Source organism: Macaca fascicularis, chromosome 12 (assembly GCF_037993035.2).
Source record: "Macaca fascicularis isolate 582-1 chromosome 12, T2T-MFA8v1.1".
NCBI classification, from domain to species: Eukaryota; Metazoa; Chordata; class Mammalia; order Primates; family Cercopithecidae; genus Macaca; species Macaca fascicularis.
Window position 1 is genome coordinate 59,107,258 of NC_088386.1, and position 23,417 is coordinate 59,130,674.

The window sequence follows — 23,417 nt, forward strand, 5'->3', positions numbered from 1 at the left end:
AAATGATTCTCTTAAATTGTCTCTGTCACTTCAAAATTTCCATTAAACTAATATAAACTATAAATTTATTATTTGTATTAATATCTACTATTTGGGGACCTATTCATGCAATTTTGTTTGTTTTTGAAAAATCTATAACTTACTGAGATATTCAAATATAAAAGAGGTGATCTGCCACTAATCTTATTAATACTTCCTGATTTCTTAGGATTTGATTGTTACCATTTCTGACAACTTTCAATAAAATTGGCAGATTTTTTTTTTATTATACTTTAAGGTCTAGGGTACATGTGCACAATGTTCAGGTTTGTTAAATACGTATACATGTGCCATGTTGGTGTGCTGCACCCATTAACTCATCATTTACATTAGGTATATCTCCTAATGCTATCCCTCCCCACTCCCCCCACCCCACGACAAGCCCTGGTGTGTGATATTTCCCACCCCGTGTCCAGGTGTTCTCATTGTTCAATTCCCACCTATGAGTGAGAACATGCAGTGTTTGGTTTTCTGTTCTTGCAAAAGTTTGCTGAGAATGATGGTTTCCAGCTGCATCCATGTCCCTACAAAGGACATAAACTCATCCTTTTCTACAGCTGCATAGTGTTCCATGGTATATATGTGCCACATTTTCTTAATCCAGTCTGTCATTGATGGACATTTGGGTTAGTTCCAGGTCTTTGCTATTGTGAATAGTGCCACAATAAACATATGTGTGCATGTTGTCTTTATAGCAGCATGATTTATAATCCTTTGGGTATATACCCAGTAATGGGATGGCTGGGTCAAATGGTACTTCTAGTTCTAGATCCTTGAGGAATCTCAACACTGTCTCTTCCACAATGGTTGAACTAGTTTACAGTCCCACCCACAGTGTAAAAGTGTTCCTGTTTCTCCACATCCTCTCCAGCACCTGTTGTTTCCTGACTTTTTAGTGATCACCATTCTAACTGGTGTGAGATGGTATCTCATTGTGGTTTTGATTTGCATTTCTCTGATGGTGAGTGATGATGAGCATTTTTTCATGTGTCTGTTGGCTGCATAAATGTCTTCTTTTGAGAAGTGTCTGTTCATATCCTTCGTCCACTTTTTGATGGTTTTTTTTTTCTTGTAAATTTATTTGAATTCTTTGTAGGTTCTAAATATTAGCCCTTTGTCAGATGAGTAGATTGCAAAAATTTTCTCCCATTCTGTAGGTTGCTTGTTCACGCTGATGGTAGTTTCTCCTGCTGTGCAGAAGCTCTTTAGTTTAATTAGATCCCATTTGCCAATTTTGGCTTTTGTTGCCATTGCTTTTGGTGTTTTAGACATGAAGTCCTTGCCCATGCCTATGTCCTGAATGGTATTGCCTAGGTTTTCTTCTAGGGTTTTTATGGTTTTAGGTCTAACATTTAAGTCTCTAATCCATCTTGAATTAATTTTTGTATAAAGTGTAAGGAAGGGATCCAGTTAATTGGGAGACTTGTATACCTGTGAATTAGAATGATTCTCAATTGCCATGAAGAATCAGAGGAGTAAATCTAGTAACCTTGTCTTTGAAAAAGTAAGATCAATGGCAGCACAGTTGAGGAGGTTGTGTAGATCTTCGATGTGTAGTTTTGAAAGTATACTAAAAGGTAAGAATACCTTCTTTGAAGGTGTGAGGTCATTGTTTGATCTTTTGGAGGAGGGGCCACTGGAATGTTGCAAACATACTCTGAATTTGTCAACAGAAATAAAGTTGATATCTTTAAAAGCATAAAGAAAAATTGCCAATCTTCTAATTTAGTTTAGACAAATATATGCTGAACACCCATTGCGTATATCGCCTAGTTTATGTTTATTGTTATTAAGGAAAATCAGGAGGTAAATAAGACATAGTCCTGGATTTCAAGATAACTTCAAGATAGTAACAAAGACAGGCATATTGATACATATAATTCAAGGCAGAAGAGAAGCTTAAAAAATGTGCATTGAGGCCGGGTGCAGTGGCTCATGCCTTTAATCCCAACAGTTTGGGAGGCTGAGGCGGGCGAATCACCTGAAGTCAGAAGTTCGAGACTAACCTGGCCAACATGGCAAAACCCCTTCTCTACTAAAAGTACAGAAAAATTTGCTGGGCATGGTGGTGTGTGCCTGTAATCCCAGCTACTCAGGAGGCTGAGGCAGGAGAATCACTTGAAACCAGGAGACAGAGGTTGCACTGAGCCAAGATCATGCCACTGCACTACAGCCTGAGCAACAGAGTGGGATTCTGTCTCAAAACAAAACAAAACAAAACAAAAAGTGTTGAAATAAAAGAAGAGCAATTAAGTCTGACTAGCGCAATTAAGGAATACTGTATAAAGGAAATGCTACTTAAGTATATCATTAAAGGATTAATAAAAAAATTAAATTGGAAAGAAAAAAGCAGAGAATTCCAAGATGGCAGCATAGTACAAGCAAAATGGAGATAAGAATGTGCATAGTGAGCTTGAGACATGAGATATGAAGATGCAAGAAGCAAAGATCTGGATGATTAAGGTTAGAAACACATAATGTTGACTGACCAAGCCTTTAGGAAATATTCCAAGAAGACATAAAATTCAGTAGACAATCAACAGGTAAGATTAATGGCTTTGTCAGTCAGTCAGCTTGTGATGGTTAATACTGAGTATCAATGTGATTGGATTGAAGGATGCAAAGTATTGTACCTGGGTGTATCTGTGAGGGGGTCAGCAAAGGAGATTAACATTTGAGTCAGTGGACTGGAAGAAGCAGACCCACCCCCAATCTGGGTGGGCACCATCTAATCAGCTGCCAGCGTGACTAGGATAAAAGCAGGCAGAGGAACGTGGAAAGACTAGATTGGCTGAGTCTTCTGCATATATCTTTCTCCCGTGCTGGATGCTTCCTGTCCTTGAACATCAGACTCCAAGTTCTTCAGCTTTTGGACTCTTAGACCTCTGACCACAGACTGAAGGCTTCCCTACTTTTCAGGTTTTTGGTACTCGGACTGGCTTCCTTGCTCCTCAGCTTGCAGATGGCGTATTGTGGGACTTCACCTTGTGATCATGTGAGTCAATACTCCTTAATAAACTCCCCTTTATATATACATCTATCCTATCAGTTCTGTCCCTCCAGAGAACCCTAATACACTACTGTAACAAAGTACCATTGACTGGGTGGTTTATAAACAACAAAAATTTATTTCTCATAGGTTAGACGTCCAAGAAGTTTATAAGTCCAAGATCAGGATGAGGTTCTGGTGAGGGCTCACTTCCAGTTTGGAGCCTGCCAACTTCTCCTTATAGTCTCACCTGGCAAAAAAAAAAAAAAAAAAAAAAAAAAAAAAAAAAATCAAGCTAGCTCCCTGGCTGCTTCTTATAAGGACATTAACTCCATTCACGGAAGCTCCAGTCTCATGACCTAATTACCTCCCACGGGTCTCACCTACAAATACCATCACACTGGAAATAAGATTTCTACATATGAATTTTGGGGGACACAAATGTTCAATTCATTACAATTAAAGAATATTAATAAACCATGCAAGGGGTCCTCAGCTAGGGAAGTATCATAAAAAATGTAAAAGAAGAAACATGTTTGAGCTATATTATTAATATTGAATTTACTTGACTTGGTAGAACTTAAAAATTTACAAGATTTCCAATCTTGATGACAGAATGATTCTTGTACCATTGCCAACATAAGAAATACATACAAGAGAAACAACATGCTTTTGGATGAAGGGATATGATGAATTTATATGTGGATATACTGAGCAGCAGTGTTTTGGAATAGTTATGTGAAAGCACTAAATTGATACTGTATTTAGACATGTATTTATCTGTTTATGTATTCAAAATACACTTTAAAACTCAATAACATACTCTGCAATAAAGTGATATCAGATCTAATACAATTGACTATTGGGGCCTGAACTCTGGGACTCCACATCAGCAAGCTACCTAGGCTTATCTTGGTCATTTCCTTATCCTTGCACTAAGTTCTCATTTTATGAGATTGGGCTTTTTGTATGTTACTTATAGAATTATAATGTGTTTGATATTTATCAAGCATCTATTATGTGTTGGGCACTCTTATAGGCACTAGGGATAGAGAAACGAACAAGATAACACAGTCCTTATCTTTATGGAAGTTAATATTCTAGTGGGGGAAATAGAAAATAAACACAATAATAAGTAATACAATTTCAGGTAGTAAAGAAAAAGCACTATGATAAAAAAAAATGGTAGGAGTGTGTTACTTCAGATGTGGTGGTCAGAGAACCTATGATGATATGACATGACATGACATGACATGATAGAATTGAAGGTCATAAAATAATCAGTTAAAGATCTGAGGTATAAACAATCTAAGTAACAGGAATAAAAAAACCAACGATTCTAATACAGTAATAAATTCAGAGCGGGCCGGGCACAGTGGCTCACTCCTGTAATCCCAGCACTTTGGGAAGCCAAAGTAAGTGGATCATCTGAGGTCAGGAGTTCAAGACCAGCCTGGTCAACATGGCAAAACCCTATCTCTAATAAAAATACAAAAATTAGCCAGGCATGGTGGTGTGCCTCTGTAATCCCAGCTACTCGGGAGGCTGAGGCAGGAGAATTGTTTGAACCCAGGAAGCAGAGGTTGCAGTGAGCTGAGGCCCCACCACTGCACTTCAGCATGGGGGACAGAGCAAGACTCTGTCTCAAAAAAAGAAAAAAAAAAAAAAAGTAGAGTGTTTTCTAAGAACAATAAGAAGGCCAGTGAGGGGTTCGGAGTAGCAGCACATTAGGAAATGAGTCTGGAGAGTTATATAGAATGCCCAAGCAGATATATAGAACGCCAATACAGGGCATTCTAGGGTATAATAAGGTGTTTATTAAGTTTATTACGTTTATTAATAAGGTGCTATTAAGTTTAATGGGATGCTTTTGTGCAGAATGGTAATAATGCTATGATTTAAATTTTTAGGAGTATTCCTTGGTTCCTTGGTGGTTGATAGAGTATAAGAGGGCAAGTGTAGAATCATGGAGTCAAGTTGAGAGGTTACTATAATAGTCTAGGTGAGTGATAATGACTACTTGGAATGGGTGGAAGTGGTTGAGGTAATAGGACATGGTCTGATTTAGGGCATATTTTAGACTCAAAAGTGACATGACTTGATGATGGGTTGGGTGTGAGGAAAACAAAATCAAGAATAATTCTTACATTTTTGGAATGAGCATCTGGGGGCATTGTGATGACATTTATTAAGATGGAGAAGATGAAAGAGGGAGAGGTGTAGGTGAGAAGAGGAAGGCAAAACCAAGATTTCCCTTACAAATATGCTAAAGTTGAGATGTTTAAGCAAACATCCAAGAGGAATGTTGAACAGGCAGTTGCATATAAAAGTCTGACCCTCATGAGAGACATTGGAGCTAGAGACATTGAGTTGGGAGTAATCAATATTATGCTGGATAGCTTCTGTTTCTTCTCTAGTTCCCCTTTATCTATTCACAGGAGTAAACTATGAATTCTCTTGCCCTCTGGATTTTTATTAGTTTCTGCCAAAGGGAAGTTCTTGCAGTGGAAAGGAAGGAAGAAGTTGACATATTTATTCCTTTCTATGGTATTTTCATGGGCTGTCTGGTTCCCTCAACCAAATGTCATAGCTCCCACCAAATGGCCCTTTCTGTCCAGCTTTCCCTACTTCCAGTGTACACCCCTTTCCTTATCCTTTCATCCCTAGGAGTGGTAGCAGATCCCATGATATTTCTTATTCTAGGTATTTCATTCTCTCTTATGATTTCTCTACCCCCTGCTCACCCTTTGTAAATATCTCTTTATTAAACACTCCTTTATTATACTAATTTTAGTATGCCATCTGTTCCCTGCTGAGACAGAAAATAAAACAGTGTTTTCCTGGTTCCCTCCCTATACTCTAATAAGAATAATACAGTGATTGCTATTGGAAGTGACCCCAGGAACTGACTCTCAAATGAGATTCTGGGATTATGTTCCACATGTTTGAAAAGTAAATTGATAATCCTCTTGTTAGGGAAGTGGAGGGGATGGGGCATGGGCAATGCATGGCATACAGCAGCATTATGTTTACCCAAATTATCACCAGTGGAGGGGGCAAGGTATTGAGCAATTAAGTAAAGTAGCTATGGCATTTATCATTGTGACAACAATGGTTATTGTAAAGATAATGGCATCAGCTGGCTTATTTTGGTGGCCCTAAGGAATGTATAAAGAAAAAAATAAATATCAAACTGCAATTATACATAGAAAAATCAAGTCACTGGTAGCAATGAAGGAGTCCTTCATCTCCTGAAGTTGGAAAGATATGACTGAGAATCAAGCCCATGGCTGGACTGTAAGAGCTGAAAATTTGATAGCCAATTAAACCCACTAGGTCTTTTATACCAAGGTAAAGGAGCTGGTAGAAAGGTGAAAAATCTCATGTGTTGAAATAGGTACATTTGGGTAGACAAAAATGAGGCTGAGAACTTCAAATGGGTATATCACTTGTCCTTGCCTTTCCAGCAGAGGCAGCCTCCCCAGCAAGTATTTGAGGCAACCAGCCTTTTAATGGCTGGGTCTAGGTAGTTGCCTCTCAGCCTGGTGCTTGTCCTTTCCTAGGATTAATTTCTACCACCCTTAATAATGGGTATTAGACTCTGATATAGTCTAAAAGAGGAGTACAAGGCTGGGAGGAAGAAATATCCTATACCACGAAAGACTTGTAGAACCTCATTAATTTCTATTGGCAGGAATCTGGAGAGCATACAAGGAAGTACATATGGCTGTTTGACCAAGGAAGAAAACATATAAGGCTGGATTAGGTTGAATTTACTGATAAGGGTTTATTCACTCAGGATTTTGGCTCAAATGTGTTGTCTTGAGCACCTAGGAGTTAAGTCTACTAAGTTGGTTATTTAAAATGTGGAATCTGTCAATAGCGGGGTAAATTAAATGAGTTTAAATGATGTAACTTCTTTGATACAACATAGAAAAATCAAGTCTCAGGAAAATGGGAATGCTGGAATGGATTTATTATGCGCTACTGGTCAGCCAATCTGTACTTGTATCACCCAAAAAGGCCCCGAGGACATGCCTTTTACCAAGACTTTTTAAAATGAATCTATTGATAAAGAGGGGTATTATTACCCTTGAAAACTGAAGTAATGTTCTACGTTGGCTGTTCTCCAGAGGTGATGGTAGAGCATGGTACAATGGAATTAGATTTCTTGATGACAATGGGAATAATAGGATGCCAGAGACTCAGAAGTCAAGTAGAGGTGCTTACTCATTACAGATCAAATGGGCACAATTATCATAATAAGCCACAAAGATGGAGTAGTAATCAGGAAGTTTGACCTTCAGAGATCTTTGGCATCAGCTATTCGATCACAAGGTCCTTAAAACAAAATAAAAGGACTGTCAAACAAGGAGCTGTTTGGTCTATATGAGGAGAAAAAATCCTAGGAGGTTTGGTGGGCTAAATATTAACTCAATTTATGATAGTGGAGATTTACTTTTTCTTACTTTGTTCTCAGACCAAAGCCAATTTATAAGAGACCTTAGTTTGAGAAGGCCAGATCTATAAGGAATGATCTGGCGATCAGATCAAAGACACATAGTATGAGCCTTCCTCCATACCTGACTTAGGGTTACCTGTTGCTACTTAATAATTATGCACTGGAGCAGTGGGTTTTAAACTTAAGTGTGCATCAGAATCATGCAGGTGGCTTTTAGAACATAGATTTCTGGGTCTCACTGATTCAGTAAGTTTGGGGTGGAGACCCCAGAATTTATATTCCTAACAAGTCCTCAGGTGACACTGAAGCTGGTGGTTTAGGGATCATAACTTCAGAATCCCTGCACTGGAGAACTACACACTTAATGGGATTATTGGATACTGTCTCTTAAATGATACTAATCCCCAGAGACCTAAAACACCATGCAGGTCCAATGGTCAGAGTTGAGACTTACAGATATAAGTAAAATCTTAGTCCAAGTCTATTTCAGAAGGTGTTCTGAGGGACTTCAGATCCATTTGTTTATAGGCCAAGAATGTATAGTGAGAATAAGAAAACCTAATAAATAATTTCCTGATGTGGAGTGGGCTTTATTGCAGAATAAAGTCCAAACTGAAGCTCCTTTTATTGCCTGCCTTTGCTAAGATAGTAAGCTAAAAGTCCACAGGATGTGCTACCCCAAATGCTTGAGCAATTACAGAGATGGTATGAATATCCCCGTTTTATTCACTTGCATAGTGGCCTATGCAAAAGTCAGATGGGTCTTTGATAATGAGGATATATTATCAGAAACGTAATCAAGCGATGATACCAATCACATCTGAAATTCTCAATATAATATCTTTACTGGAGGAAATCAGTATGATCCCTGACACCTGTGACTTAACAAACACATTTTCCCCTCCCTCCATTAGTAAAGATGAAAAGAAGCTCTTTCCTTCACATAGCAGGAATATCAATATGCCTTTACTCTCTTGACTTAACCTACCTCAACTCATCCCTTGTTCATCTTAATATGGTCTGCAGAGAACTTTATTGCCTTGATACATCACAGAAAATGATGGGGCATATTAAATCAGAAGACAACATCTTAAATGTAAGAGACAACTGTCCCAAAGGGTTGTAAATAAACCCCATGAAAATGCAGGAACTCGTCACTTTGGTGAAGTTGCTAGGGATATAGTGGTCTAGACCGTGTCAGCAGATCCTCTTTAAAGTAAGAGTTGATTTGCTGCACTTTCCAACACAATGAAAGATGCACAATGTTTGATGCACACATTTGGACTTTGGAAAAAACATACAACACATTTGGGCACGCTACTTTCATGAATTTAGTGGATAACCTTAACATTACAAGATTTGAGTGGGTCCCAGAACAAGAAAAATCTCTATAACTTGGCCTTATGACCTAAAAAACCCAATCTTACTGGGTTTTAGAAGTATCAGTGGCAGACTGATACATCCACTCCATTTCCACTTTGATCTGTAACCCAGGAGGCTAAACTATGCTAACTGATCAACAAGTTCTTTTGCTCGTTACATGAAGGTTCTGGAAATTTCCAGTAGGAGAATCAGTGTGGACCCATATAAATTTTGAGTAAAATGCCCTCTTTCACTAACAAACTAGTCTCTGAAGAAAAAGCAGCCATTTACTTGCTATCATACCCAGTAGAGAACAAATACCTGACCGTAAATACCCACGGTATTATCCATCCCAATTGCTCATTTTTAACTGATGCTATATAATTTGTGGAACTAGCTGGGTATGGTTGCTCACATGTGTAATACTAATGCTTTTGAAGGCTGAGGCTGGAGGATCACTTAAACCCAAGAGTTTGAAACCCTGGGTTAATTTTTTTTTTTTTTTTTTTTACATTTAAAAAAAATTAGCCAGGCATGCTGGAACATGCCTATAGTCCTGTAGTCCTAGCTACTAAGGAGGCTGGGACAGGAGGATTGCTTGAACCTAGGGGTTCAAGGCTTGAACCTAGGAGTTCGAGCTATTATCACACCATTGCACTCCAGCTTGGATGACAGATTGAGACTCTGTGTCTAAAAATAATAATAATTATATGTTATTTAACCACCTTTCCCTCTACTCACACCTATGATGTCATGGGCAGTTCCTTATGACATGTTCCAGCAGGGATCTCAGGTCTAGCTACAGAAGTACAAATGCAGTGACTATGTTTTACATTATTTAACTCTATCCTCTATTCCCCTGCTGCTTTATATGAACAACACTGGTAATTGCTAATGTTTCAGATTTCGTGTGAGAGCATGACCAAACTGAGCGTATGACCAAACTGAGAACATGCAGTATGATAAATTCCTTAGAACGGATTGATTTTCAGCAGCTGACAGTACAGCATCTGATGGAATTTTGTGTGCTGTTTTAGTTTCCTCTGCCTGCTGTAACAAATTACCACAAACTGTATGGTTTAAAAACAACTGTGTGGTGGCTCACGCCTATAGTCCCAGCTCTTTGGGAGGCTGAAGCAAGTGAACCGCTTGAGCTCCGGAGTTTGAGACCAACTGGGGAAACATAGTGAAACCTTGTCTGTCCTAACTGGGCATGGTGAGCCAGGTGTGTTGGAGGTTTAAAGAGTGAGGAGATGTGAAATAGCTTTTACTGGATTTTTATTTTGTTTTATTAGATTTAGGGAAAACAAATTGAACAAAAAAATTTAGTAGGATTCTGAGAAAAATACAGGGAAAATAAAACCTCTGCATGTTCAGGGCCTTGCCCAGTACTTGGCACATATTAGGAGATTCATTAATTTATTTGCAAATATTTACCATACAACTACTGTATGTTGAGCACTGTTATAGGCATCACAGATATAGCAAAAAATATTAAAAAATAAAAATAAAATCCTTGCCTGCTCTTTGATATGTTAGATCAGATTTTGGCAGATTTTGTTAAGGAGCATATAGTACATATATATTGAAGTTTTGTGAGTCACGTGTTTTTTTTTTTAACTATTCAACTCTGTCATTGCAACACAAAACAAGCCATAGAGAATACATTAAAAAATGCCCTAGGTTGTGTTCCAATAAAACCTTACAAAAATAAGTGGCAGGTTGAATTTAGCCCATGGGCCATTGTTTGCCAAACTTTATGTTACAGGGTGATTGGTGCAATGAAGACAAAAGAGGCACAGAAGAAGATGAGGAGTACTTGAGGGGACGGCATCATTGTAAAGGTGATGAACAGGTGAAGTTATGCCAAGAAGGTATCATTTATGCAAAGGCTGGGAGGAGGTGAAGGATCAAGCCATGTAGGTGAGTGTTCCCGGAGAAGACTGCCAGTGTAAAGGTTCTTAAATAGGACGGCATCTGGTATGTTTGTAGAGTAGCAAGGCAGTTGAGCAGAAGGAGTAAAGGGGGAGTAATAGTAGATGAGACCTGGAATTTAAAAGTGAGGAGGATAATATAAGGCCTTGTAGATTACCGTAATGATGCAAAGTAAAATGGAGCATCATTAGAGGGTTTTGACTAGGGGACTGCCATGATTTGACTTGTTTTAACAGGCTTAATTTGGCTGATGTGTTGAGGGGGGCAAGGCTGAATCTTAAAAAATAATTTTTAAACAAATGGATGAACAAACAACAGATTAATAAGAATGTATATCACTCAGTTGAATATTTGAGATTGGAAATATAAATTTGGAGTCACTAGGAGAGAATGTAGATGCTAGAAACAGAATGAATGAAAATTTTCACTACAACCTGAAAGAATAACCAAATGAGGGGTTGAAAGAGAAAGAGGAGCTAGTGAAGAAATGGAAAAAGAGTAATTAGATCTATGTTTGGCATTTACTGTTTTTCATGTCCTCAGAAGTTCAGTGGATGACAGGATGATTGTAATAATTTTTTCTACATAATGAAATTTAAATAAATTTGTTAATAAAAACACGGGAAAAGATAAGAGGGTAACTTAAGTGGAAAGCAGTATATATCAGAGGAGTTAATATTTTTCTACATCTTGCTTCATATGGGTAAACCAACTAAATAATTTCATTAGGAGCACAATGTCTACCTAAGCAGTTCATTCATTCATTAATGTTTATTAGCCATTGACTATTTGCTAGACACTGTGAAAGGCACTGATCTCTTCATTACAATCCACCACATTCTGTTGGAAATCAGTCACGACATTGACACATAATATTATTCACCCATCTAAGAGGGATTTCAGAAGGTTCTAAGGAAATTAAGAAGTGAATATATTTATGTAACTAGTCAAAATAAAAGGTTAAATAAAATACCACTGGCTTTTTGCATTTCGACTGTACTTGCTCTGAGTACCATAGTCTTTCCAAATATTAACCAAGGAGTTTGTAAGTAAAAGAAAATAGTATGACAAAGTCAAAAAGTCAAGAGCAGAGATGAAACAAAGTTATACAAGAACTGTTATTAGAGTAGAATAAATGGAATTCAGGTCACACAATATCTCAATTCTATTTACCTATTATTCACATTTTCTAGTAAGTATCTTATTTATAGATACACATATAAAAACATAATTTTTGATAAGACATTAAACATGTTTTAGTGCTCCTTGATTTTAAACTTCTAAATATAGCTTTCTTCGCTTATTAGCTGTCTAGAAATATGCTGGCCCATGCGACCTTTTACTATCATTTACTTATTCTCTTAAAAAGTCGGTAGTCCCAGGTTTCAAATTTTCTTTTGTAATACACAGTTAAATCTTTGAACTCGAATATTGAATAAACTCTTGAATGACTTTGAGCTCTGGACGCCGAGCTTGGTAACCTTGAACCTCCCATAAATTGGGGAAAACCTCTAAAGCAGCCAAAACAAAGCTCTTGACTTTCTAAATATAACATTTGTTTGACTCCTTGACTTAATTGTGAACTCTTGTTTTTCCTTGACTGGTTTGCCACTATCATTTGAAGTTAACCTTTTCTCTACTTAGTTGAAAATTGTGCTTCAATGGATTACAAGACAAAACTGCATTCCTTCTAATTAAATCTAAGAAAATCTCTAAGATGTGCCTTAAAAAAACAAAAACACATGTGAATGTTAATTTTCCTAACTTATAATCAAGGGTAATGAATCCTCCCTTTAACTATTTGATCTCCGTTTCAGTCTGACAATAAATTCAGTATGTTATTTAAATTCTAACTTCAATTTTAGTTTTTATCTCATCAATCTTCATCTTTATTTTTTAGTCTTTAAAACCTATTTTTCATTTCGTGGCATTTAAAAATGAGAACGCCGGCCGGGAGTGGTGGCTCACGCCTGTAATCCCAGCACTTTGGGAGTCCGAGGCCCGTGGATCACGAGGTCAGGAGATCAAGCCCATTCTGGCTATCACGAGGTCAGGAGATCAAGCCCATTCTGGCTAACACGGTGAAACTCCATCTCTACTAAAAAAATACAAAAACATTAGCCGGGAGTGGTGGCAGGGGCCTGTAGTCCCAGCTACTCGGGAGGCTGAGGCAGGAGAATGGTGTGGACCCGGGAGGGAGGCGGAGCTTGCAGTGAGCCGAGATTGCGTCACTGCACTCCAGCCTGGGACACAGAGCAAGACTCCGCCTCAAAAAAAAAAAAAATAAATAAAAATAACAACAACAATAATAATAATAAAATAAAATAAAATGAAAAATTAAAAATGAGAAAGTTACACATGCTTTTTGTAACAAAACCAATCAATATAGAATTGTGTAAAATAAAAAATAAAAGCTGGGTGCAGTGGTTCACACCTATAAGATTGAAGTGGGAGGATCACTTGAGCCCAGGAGTTCAAAACCAGCCTGAGCAACGTAGTGAGACCACGTCTCTACAAAAAATTTAAAAAATTAGCCGAGTGTGGGTGTTGTGGCTTGGGCTTGTGGTCCCAGCTACTCAAGAGGTTGAGGTGGGAGAACTGCTAGGATCCCAGGAGGTCGAGGCTGCAGCAAGCTGTGATCATGCCACTGCATTCCAGCCTGCAAGACATGGGAGACAGACTGAGACTCTGTCTCAAAAAAAAAAAAAAAAAAAAAAAAGCTCTTGCCCTTCTCTTAATCCCCAAACCACTTCCTGGAGGTAATTATTGTACAATTTGGTAATGCAATGGTTTTCACGTTCTATACAGTTTGCTCCATATGCAAACATATACGTACTTACATATACTCTTACAAGTTGTGTTTTAAAATTACTGTATTATGTGCAGCAAAAATAAACACTATTAATAAGTGAATGATGAATTGTTAATGAATGATAGATAAACATCACATCTTATGTCTCATGAGATGCTTGAATATTTTTAAATTATGGCTACAGGCCGGGCGCCATGGCTCATGCCTGTAATCCCAGCACTTTGGGAGGCCAGGGCCAGTGAATCACAAGGTCAGGAGTTCGAGACCAGCCTGGCCAATATGGTGAAACCCCCAACTCTACTACAAATACAAAAATTAGCTGGGCATGGTGATGGGCTCCTGTAATCCCAGCTACTTGGGAGGCTGAGGCAGGAGAATCGCTTGAACTCAGGAGGTGGAAGTTGCAGTGAGCTGAGATCATGCCATTGCAGTCCAGCCTGGGTGACAGAGTGAGACTCAGTTTCAACAAATAAATAAATAAATGCATAAATAAATACATAAATAAAGGCTACAGTATTGGAAAACTTTTCTTCTCCTTTTTGTATTATAGTGCATAAATAAAATGTCTTTTTAAAATTTTACAAAAGTATTTAATAGTCACATAAATATTTGTTCAGACAAACAGTAACAAATGATACTTTGTATTACTTTTCATTTTCAAAAAGATTGCTATTAGATATTTTGTACTTAATAGTTATAAACTATTCAAGTGGACTCAAAATGTAAATGAAAAAAATACAGCAGTAATAAGAGGAGGACAAGTGAAAATTTCCTTAGATCGTGTTAGCATTTTTAACATGTTATTTATTGACTCTCTTTCTAAATAGACCATTCTGACATTATATAATTTTAAGTATGGATCCAGTATATTCTACTGCACCACTTTCTATAAAAGAACATAGAAATAATGTGGGCTCTGTGTTTTTGCCAGTTATGAACGAATTACATTGATTTGGTTTATACCATATATGTAGTATCTCTTTAGGACTTATTCTATATATACCAAAACATTAATTTTGAAGCAGTAAGCTTCTGTAAGTGCTTGTGGATTCATAACATACTGGGTGCCTTGCAACCAAATATATATTCAGTTCTCAGCATTATTGGTGTTTCCAATTTCAATAACTATAATATTATCACCTTTGGACGTTTATGGCATCTTTCATCCGTGGATCTTAAAGGGCTTTACAAACATTAATTCACACAACATTCTCGTGAGGTACAGAAATATCATTAACCCCATATTACAGATGAGGAAACAAGCGCAGAAAGGTTAATAATATGTGCACCACCTTCTACTTGTACAGTGCATTTGATTCAGGGATTTCTAAGTACACTGGAAGTTTTATGATGCTGGTATAAAAGAATAGAATTAATATAACTTATAGATTAATTCATAGCATACTTTTATCATATAGCATGCAGTTTCTAGAAATTGCCTCCATATTATAGATTGATAATAATATTTATCTTATATTCAAATTGTTTTCCATTATAATTAGGAATCATGAATATGAACTTACCCTTAATTTTATATCTAGTTTGAAGATGTGTGTGGATGATTATACTACATATGCAACAGAATATATAAAATTGTGTCTTGTATTAAAAAAAAAGAAACCTCAAAATTAATCTAACACACAATGACATGGTTCCCAAGTTTGTTGCTGTATGCTGTTTTAGGCATGAGTGGTTACTCATTTATATTAAAAACAGTAAATAAATAATTTAATTTTTACTGTGTACTTTTATGGTTTTCATCTTCTTTTTTAACCTTTTCATGTCTAAACTAGTTTTAACCCTACAATGTAGAGGTCAGACCTCAAAACTCACAAGTTGCACTACAATTCATTATGGTTACAAAAACAAGAGACTTAGATGTGAGTTACCCAAAGCCAGAGTTTTCTCTATCACTGATTTCCTAAAATCATTAGAGCTCAGGTTTTGAGTGCATCTTCATATATCTTTCCCTTTCTCATTCTTTTCACTGTTGGAATTTACTAAGAAATCCTTTAGTATTTTCCTGCTTTTGCTTGCCACCACCTTCTTAGAAAGATTGTTTATGGCTTCTGTGTCCTCAAGAGCTCAAGGTACTGTGCTGTGCACTGGGAATACAGGGCTATACAAGACAGATTGACTTAAAGCAGCTTATAGTCTGGTGGAGATAGACATTGGACAAGAAATTATAATCGCATTAATTACATGACCATGCAAAATCTCTGTGAAACAAATCTATAAATGGTTAACCCGGAGGCTGACAGCACAATTGTCACTTAAGAGGGAAGAAATGAACTTGTGAGTCTATTGTAGTTGCAGTTCAAGGGAAAATAAAATACCTTGATTACTTGATTATTGTTGATAGATTCTGAAACATGGATTGCTGGAGTAGAGACCAGCTGGGATGGGGACTTGTGCTTATTCATACAGGAAAGGCTTTATGTCTGAGACTGGCTAAAGTATCTTGACATACCTCAGAAGTGCCTAAAATTGCACACCCTCTTCCTTCATCAGGGCTTTCTGGAAATCTCTGTAAATCTTTATTTCATCTCTTCCTTCTTTAACCTGATCTAGCCATGAGGAACTGGTGCTGAATGCTCTTGGACTTTTTTTTTTTTTTTTTTTTTTTTCCTGTTTGGCTTACCTTTATCCCTGAGCAGGGAAAACTGCTACTAAAGAAGAAAAAAAGGTTCCAAAAATGTGGTTGTCAGCACCAATGCAATTTTGCTTCAGGTCAGCACACTTTACCTCAATTGTGCACAAGCATACTTGGGGTGACTTGTAGGTACACGTATGTTGAACAGAATATTGTTCACAATATATTTCACTGGGAGATGGCAAGAACATCACCATTGATGTACCCGAGATTTTTACAGATGGGTACACAGATTTTACATGTTATGCTTAATCTCAACAAATTAAGTCAAAAGCCATATTTTTTTTAAAGGATAGCTCCTCAGTATTGGCCTGATATCATCAGTAGGCTGAGCTGTTTCTAATGTGATAGAAGTTAAGCCTTGCACTCCCTTATGGGATTTTACAAACATGTTAAGTAGGCAAAAGAAAGAAAGATTGATGAATAGGATTAAAGTCATACAGCTAGAGAGAGATGGAAACAGAAACAGATTCAGTTTGCATTGCTATTCTCTATATAAATGGAACTCAATCCCAAAACATGGTTAAACATGCAGGCTTTAAAATCAGATAGACCTGAATTCAAACCCTATTGTAGCTACTCAAACATATGCATCCTAGTGCAATTTATGTCAACTCTGAGCTTCCATTTCTTCATCTTTAAAATAGAGTTAAAATTACTTTATATGGGAACTCAGAGGCTTAAAGTGTAAGTGCCCCAAAGTGTAAATAACCCCCAAGGAAGTTATCCTTACCATTTCTCATTTATATGAAACCTATATAACAGGTATCTAGAAATACCAATCTTATTCCTCTGGTTATACAAGGAATCTCAAAATGAATAGCATAAATTCCAATTAATAATTCCTAATCCAACTCACCAGAATAAAATGAATGACTGGGTCCTAAATAATCCTCTGTCACCATATTTATTATCAATACAGTAGTATATGGGATATTTGTAACTGATTTATATTATTTATTTATTTTATTTTATTTATTTTTTTGAGATGGAGTCTCAGTCTGTTACCCAGGCTGGAGTGCAGTGGTATAAACTTGGCTCACTGCAACCTCTGCCTCCCAGGTTCAAGCCATTCTCCTGCCTCAGCCTTCTGAGTAGCTGGAACTACAGGCGCGTGCCACCACGCCAGGCTAATTTTTGCATCTTTAGTAGAAATGGATGTTGGCCAGGCTGGTCTCAAACCCCTGAACTTAGGTGATCGCCTGCCTCGGCCTCCCAAAGTGTTGGGATTACAAGCGTGAGCCACCGCGCCCGGCCTAGATTTATATTATTTATTGATCCAACCTAATGAATCCTGATATTCCATATTTGAATCATCTTATAATGTATTTTTGTTTTTAGGAAATGTAAATTACTTACCCAAGGTCACACAGCTTGTCCTTGTCCGTTGGAAAACGCGGAAGAGTTTAGGTCTTATGATTTCTAATCTAGGGCCTTACCTACCAGATCACCCAGCTTTTGAACACACTTAACAGGTTTATCACTCTCTAAGCTTAAGAAAAACCTCACTAATATCGTTAGAACATACCAGGTCTTCTTTTCCATATTCATTTATGTACACGGATCAGCTCATTCTTTTCAAATGCCAGGGATGTATTGCTCACTGGAGGAACTCCAGTATCCAGCGGTCTTTAATGTAAAAGGCAAACCTTTCCACTAATGAGCAGTTTGTCTAGTGTTCTTAACCTTATCAGCAGCTCTTCAAGTGATAAAGGCTTAACTATTATGCACCGAAAGGTGTTGATAATTCTCAATCTTCATGCAGAAAATGGCTCTTTTGTCACTTCTTACAGTCTACTGTTAAACTTAGCATACTGCTTACAAATTACCTTTCCTGTTCTGCAAAGCAGTCAGCTGGAAGTATTGGTGGGCCGGCAGCAGGTGGAGCCTCCTCCTGTCAGGACAAGAATGATACCTGCTGCTTAATAGAAAAAGAACCATCTGCAGTTTAATGATGTAGACCTGTCCCAGGAAATAGACTGGGTTTAAAGACAAGGTAGAGGGAAGAATATTTTTTTCAAAATAAGAAAAGTGAGGTTGACTATTAAAGACTGTACAAATAGAACTGAAGGCTAGAGGTTTTACCAGCTGAAACATTAGTGCATAGTGACTAAAATGATTTTATTCCTTCGCTACTGGAATTCCCTCAAGTACCGTGGGGCCTAAAAAGCCAGCCCACAGCTCATAGGGCCTTTCCTCCATTAGCTTCTGGAATGAAGAGTGCAGGACAACATTGTCTCCATATTGCTGCAAGAGAAACAATAAAAGCTTGATCAGCTGAATGCTTAAATATGGCTGAATGTTTGATGAGATGAAGATGTAATTTTGTCTATGTTCCCTAAGGATCTGGATTAAATATGACTACAGGGCCTAATCAAATAGCTAGTCACTGAACAACGGTCCCAACTGCATTTTTCATTCTAGGCATGCCTTTCTTTTCCCCCCTCCTCCAAGTACATTACTTATTCACTGGTTTGTCAGCAGTGTGCATTATTAGCGCTTGAGAGATAAAACTTTAAGTGTTGCTCCCAATTAGCACAACAGTGACCACGCACCATGCTCTGTGCTTAATGCCTGCTCTCAGAGAGGAGCTGGTTTTGAAGGTCTGAGGTGGAGGAGAAAAAAAAATGAAACAGCTTAAGCATTCATTTTGAGTGGAGAGACAGCTCCTATTAACATTTAACAGCATTTGTGCAACTTGGTGCGGAGGTTATGATGCAAATGAGGAGGAATTAAAAGTGGCCAGGGGTTTGTCATTGATGGATTGCAGTCTGGCGGTGTTCACACTTCTGCCGTGTCCATCAGAAGCGATTACTGTGTAATTAAACCTTATTTCTCTACTCTTCAGTGCATAATTACTTTGTGAATGTAACCATCATCTAAAAAAGCTACCAAAATGCTTTAGCATTTAGTCTAGCAGTCATTTCCCTAGCTTGTGTCAGATATAACCATCAGACAGTGCAAAAGAACTGTCACTTTTAATAAGAGGCAAAAAATTAAATGAAACAGTATGCTTATTACAGGAAAATTAGGCGTTCAAGTGGTAGAGTCCTTTTCTGCTATTTGCATAATTTATTCTTTTTTGTCCCTCACACCAGAAGCTTCAGGCAATTTTCTTCACATTTAAATAGATCGCACATTTAAGGCTACTTAAGGAAAATTATCACTTTGCATATTTTAATTGTTGTAAAGAAAGTGAATAGAAGAGGTCTGCAGCTTGGACTCTTGAGTCGGTCAGATGCTCAACTGTCTGATTCTGGAGCTCCCCACTGCTGCACTAGAGATAACCCTATAGTTCACAGCCATCCACTTGCATTTCATCAGCATGCAAATGCAGCTCCAAGCACTACAATAAGTGGATCTTTGATATTTACAAACTAGCCATTAATAACTAAAACGTAATTTGTTTGACATAACTTTAGATTCTCTTATCGCTGTGCCTTCTTTTTTTTCTTTTTCAGAGAAAACCTAAGTCTTTTACATTTAGAAAAACTGAGACAGTCCACTCAAACTGAGTCATGTTCTACAGGTTCCAGAAATATGATTTGCTACAAAATTATATGAGTTCCTTTATTTTGGCAAGGCAGCCAACATTTCAAGTTCTTTTGTTTAATTTGGACTCACTTTTAATCAAACAAAAAATTCAACAAAAAACTCTTTCCCCCATAAGAATTATAGCAAGCCAATGGTGTTTCAAATGAATGATTCAGTTACCAAGGGAAGCATGTAACATTTCAGTATGCTTGTGTTGTAATTCAGAAAGATGAGAGCAACAGTACAGGGCATTGCAGAGCAAACGCTGTAAATAGGCTAATGCCTGTACAAACTGTTAATTATGAAACTGGTGAAAAGTTAAAAGGAGATTCCAGTGAAAACTTTGATCAAAACATACTCAGCTTATTTATTGTACTTAAGTGGGTTAAAGAATCTCAGTGGTATAATTTGCTTAGTTTTCATTACCAATTAAAAAAAATTCCAAAGAGACAGAAAACTGAAGTCTTCATTTTGACAAGGCAGCAATGCTTTAAAGTATATTCAAATGCGAATCCGATTAACTCAGCAACACTTTTGTTTAATTACAAACAATTATATGTTCCCTTTGGCTACTGGTCATTTTCATTTACAATGCCATTGTCCTCCTTAAGTGCAAACTCTAAACACTAATGAATGTCTGAGGGACTACAGTTAGCACACATTTGTAGACACTAAGCAAACATTTGTCTTTAAAAGTAAGTGAAGTAGGACTTAGTTTACAAAAACTATCAGTGTGGGGCAAAGTAACAAAATAGCACCTTATAGGGACCGAGAAAAGGTGAGTATAAGATATGAATTTGTAACTTAGAAACGAATCTACTCATTTTGACATATTTATTCTTTAAGCTTTGAAATGTAGTACAGCATTATTTAGAAAGGCAGTACAAGGTTTTTCTTCTATCAGAACAATATTTTCTAAATGTATATTTTTTCTTATTATTTTTTACTTAAAATACTTATTGGAAAAAATTGTGTAAATTCTGATAAAGATAAAAAGTTTTGAAAAGATCTTTACAATTTCCCAGAAGAAATATACAGCTGAAGTCATATCTGATTCTAGCTGAAAGGAAACAAATTGTTCCTGGTAGCATTCTTTGCATCACTGACTACTTGGTTAAATCAATTGACTTAAAATTTTCCATTAGGGTTTTCTTCTTTTCCTCTTTTTTGGAGGCGAGTTTTAACTGCGCTGCCTTAACACACACTAAAAGGGGAATCACACATATTTTTTGACTCTGCTGACCCTTCGTGCTCCCTCCAACTCCCATCATTGCTAAAATGAAAACAACCACAACAACTGACCTCTCAAGTTAGTTGAATGTATCAGAGAATCAAAGGCAGTAATGCAGATTTCTGAACATAATATCCTGTTTACCTTTAATATGGAATTGTTTTTTTGTTAAGTTGCTTCCTTCTAGGAAATGGAGATAATAATGTACCTAACTCATGAGGAACATGGTGGGGAATAATTGCAAGTAAAATTGGCACGCTGCCCAGGAGAGTACATCCAATAAATGTAGACTGTTTTCACTACAGAAAAAGAAAAAAAAAATCAAACAACCATAAAAATTTGACTAAGAGTATCAGTCTGATAGGTCAAACCTGAAGTCCAAAAAATTCTGGCAGCCCGTACAGTATATTTTGTCACTCTCATCTTTTAAAGACAACTGTCACAGATTCTGAACAGGGCCTAACAGTAGTCTCCATGTTTAGTCACTGTGACACATACATTTGGTCAACTGAGACTTTAGGCAAATATGGTATCATGGTAAAAAAAAAAAAAAAAAATACAGCTTTTTGAGTCAGTAGAACTGAGTTAAAATTCTTACTTCACCATTTACTATCTCTTCCATTTTAGATACATTGCTAAGCTTCAGCTTTCTCTTCTGCAAAATGAACATTTACTTGGCAGGGCTGTTGAAAAGATTCATTGAAATACAGCACTTAGCACTGTGCCAAGTCCCTAGTAAATGTCTGGAAATGGTAACTGTTGTTCTTATTACTATAAATATGGCATCGTATATTCACCTTTTTATATATCACATACCTGTGATGATTTAAAACTGACATTTTGCTTCAACCTCTTTCCTTAATAAGAATACTTTCAGTTGTGAAAGTTACATGTTTTTAAGTAATGTAAACTCAAATTCGTTACTTCGTGGTGTGTGTGTGTGTGTGTGTGTGTATGTTTAGTTACATAGGAAGATCCATATTTACTAATGTATTCTTCATATCTTCAAGCATGGAATTTATCATTTATTAGATTCTATTTTTAATGTTAGTATCATCATGAGACATTATAATAATAAGAATATTACCTAATTTTTTTTCTTTTGAGACAGGGTTTCACTCTAGTCACTCAAATTGGAGTGCAGCAGTGTGATCACTGCTCACTGCAGTCTCCACTTCCCGGGCTCAGGTGATCTTTTCACCTCTGTCTCCTAAGTAGCTGGGACTACAGGCAAGCGCCACCATATCCAGTGAATTTTTGTATTTTTTGTAGAGATGGAATTTCGCCTTGTTGCCCAGGCTGATCTCAAACTCCTTGGCTCAAGCAATCCACTCGCCTCAGTCACCCAAAGCGTTGTGATTACAGGCATGAGACACAGCACCTTGCCACCTATGTATTTTTCTTTTTACTGGTTTGTTAATTTTTGTTTGACTTTCTGATATCAAAATAAGTAGTCTTTCATTTACTGAGATGGGATATCTATAAATAATAAAACTTAGCCTTAAAATTGTGGATCCCGAACTGAAAACATTTGTTTACTGGATTTACCATTTCAAAGACCTTAAAATTTTGTTCAAATATCACTGACATATAACTAAACTCTTTGGAATTCTGTAGATAGGAGAGAATAGCTTGGAAGATCCCCATCAGAATTGAACTTACCAAAGAATTTGAAAAGGGCATTTAATTTCAGCTACTACTCCTCTTTTACCTGCCCTCTCATATTGTTGATCGTCACAATAAGCAGTCTCGTCGCATTGCTACTCTGAAGCTATTACACATTTTTATGGGTTAGACTTTAGGGAAAATAAAAATATTGGACCAATTACATAATAAAAATAAAACACCATTTACTCAATGATGAAGTCCATTTAGTTCTGTTCTCTCTGACCTTCCTCACTCTGCCTCCCCCATTTCTCTCAACCTTCTTTAAAGTTCAAAACCTACTAGAACACCAGGAAGAGTAAGTAAAATATAAAATGTCAAGAATGTGATGAATTCACCTCCCAGAATTGGTATCATTGACATATATGTTGGATCATTTGAGATTTTAGATAGTATAGGGTTGACTCATCCAATATTTTCAAGAATATTCCCACCTAATTGTATGCATTCTGTCTTTTAGGAGGCCATTACCTGATCATCTAGTTTTATTTATTAGAGAGGAATTATGTTTTCTAAAAATAAATGAAATGGTACAGATATAGATTCTCCAACTTTACAAACCACAATAGTAGACAACAGGCAATTGAAACTGTTCAGCTTTGGTCGGGAAAGTAACCAGCACTGGGTGATAATGTAAATCTTACTGTCAAGAAGAGTTTAACCTTTCAATTTCAATGGTTAGGAAAGAAAAGTTTGGCTGTTGACTTGAATATCACCTACTTAAAATAAAGACTT

The 23,417-nt window shown here is 37.0% G+C and overlaps 1 long non-coding RNA gene across 1 annotated transcript; it reads right to left on the reverse strand.

Annotated features, from left to right (window-relative positions):
• Positions 1–1,128: 1,128 nt before the first annotated feature.
• Positions 1,129–18,498, reverse strand: LOC141408141 (uncharacterized). The gene is made up of 2 exons (XR_012420949.1): positions 18,082–18,498; positions 1,129–3,278 (listed from the first exon to the last, which is right to left on the reverse strand). It is a non-coding gene; the product is annotated as an uncharacterized lncRNA (long non-coding RNA).
• Positions 18,499–23,417: the final 4,919 nt, after the last annotated feature.